The sequence below is a fragment of the Cyprinus carpio genome, chromosome A5 (assembly GCF_018340385.1).
Source record: "Cyprinus carpio isolate SPL01 chromosome A5, ASM1834038v1, whole genome shotgun sequence".
Classification (NCBI taxonomy): domain Eukaryota; kingdom Metazoa; phylum Chordata; class Actinopteri; order Cypriniformes; family Cyprinidae; genus Cyprinus; species Cyprinus carpio.
This window is the reverse complement of record NC_056576.1, coordinates 39136463-39138484: the sequence shown is the minus strand read 5'-3', so window position 1 is coordinate 39138484 and position 2022 is coordinate 39136463.

Here is a 2022-nt window from a genome sequence, read left to right as displayed (position 1 = left end):
CCAAGGTTTTTTCTCCATTCTGTCACCGATGGAGTTTTGGTTCCTTGCCACTGTCACCTCTGGCTTGCTTAGTTGGGGACACTTCATTTACAGCAACATCATTGACTTGATTGCAAATTATTGCACAGATACTATTTAAACTGAACTGAGCTGAATGATGACATCACTGAATTCAATGATGAACTGCCTTTAACTGTCATTTTGCATTATTGACACACTGTTTTCCTAATTAATGTTGTTCAGTTGCTTTGACACAATCTGTTTTGTATAAAGCGCTATATAAATAAAGGTGACTGGACTTGACTTGACTCTTTTTTTTTGACATGGTGTTATATCTTTCACTTGGATATTATAAGTTGCACTGAGCAAATACAGCTGTATCTGTCTTCATTTCAGGCTGCAAAGCAACAAAATGTGATTGTTTTAAAGGGGGTGATTCTATACCCACTGTAAATAGGCTACACTAGTGTGCTAAAAGTTGACAAAAGTATTGCCTATGTAACAGTGATTTTTCAGAGGATTGAGAGGGAATAGGGTCCAGATGCAGTAAACAAAATAAAAGTAAATCCAGGCAAGAGTGATAAATCCAGAGACAGGCAAGGAAAGCAAACGAAAAATCCCAACAAGCACACACAATAAATTTATGTAAGGGCAACACCAGACAAAGGACATGGGAAAAGAACAGGGAGCATGGAGGAGCTGGAGACCAGGGTGGAGCTGGTGACCAGGGCAGAGAGTCGGCAGAACTGGAGACCTGGGTGGAGCTGGTGACCTAGGCAGAGCTGGCAGAACAGGAGGCCAGGGTAGAACAGGCAACAGCAACCACGGTGGAGCTGACAGGACTGAAGACTATCTTAGCAGAGCTGGATATTAGCACATCGGCGCAGGTAACAACAGATCAGAAGAGCAGACGGGACTGAAGATCCCCGTGGCAGAGCAGATGGAGATGAAGACCATCAGGGCAGAGCTGGTGGAGCTGGAGACCACCACAGCAGACCAGGAAACCATAATGATGGAGCAGGCAGACCTGGAGACCACTAAGGTTGTTCTGGCCAAGCAGAAGACCATCATGGTGGGTCAGGCGAAACTGTAACACAGTGAGCACTGAAAGGTTAGGAATGGCCTCTGTGGCCATAACAGGACAGGTAGAGGGTACCTGGATGTCCTCCGTGGCCGTATCAAACAGATGATACTGTAGGTTCAGAATGTTCAGGGGTGAACTCTGTGGTATGTCAGAGCAGATAAGGAGTTCGGAAATCACTTTGGGGGGATTCTGCAGCGGTTGCCGGAACCTCGGGAGGTGCAGGGCATGCAGTGTACAAAGCAAACTCACAAGATGGCAGAGGCTATTACTGGAAGCACCACAAATAGTGGATGTACCTCCAAGACCACCAAACTCAGGATCACTGAACTTAGATGTGCTGGGACAATGTACACAATGTTCATAGCTCCCTATTCCCTGAGCACGGGACATCCGTTGAAGTTTAATTCACTTTGGAGCATTCATTCATGGATTTATGCTATGCTACTGCTTGGCAAGTGTGACATAATTTATCTCTATAAATAAATGCTTTTCACGTCTTGCACACTTTAATGCCCTTTGAATGGAACACATATGCTGCCTTTGAACTGGAATCATGGTGGAATATCATGTGAGTCCAATTCGTGGGGCACTTACAGTCAAATAGAACAAACATCTGAAATGATAAGAGATAAGTACAAAATGAGCAGAGCCATGGGTCGTAAGGACTGGAATTGAGAACCGCTGCTCTAGAGAACTGAGGCCGCAGGAATGCCGGGCTCTCACAACGACATAAGCAATGGGTCCCCCAAGCCTTCCACAACCAGAGGCATTCTTTGCAGAATCTAGTGTGGTGGCCATAATGGTGGAGACTCTGGATTGGCGGCCATGATGGCTGAGGACTCTGCCGTGGCTGGGACTGTGGAAGAATCGCTTTCCTCCTCCGCGATTCCCACAGTAAAAGCAGAGCCGCTCAGTTGCAAGTCAAAATGCCAGAGTGG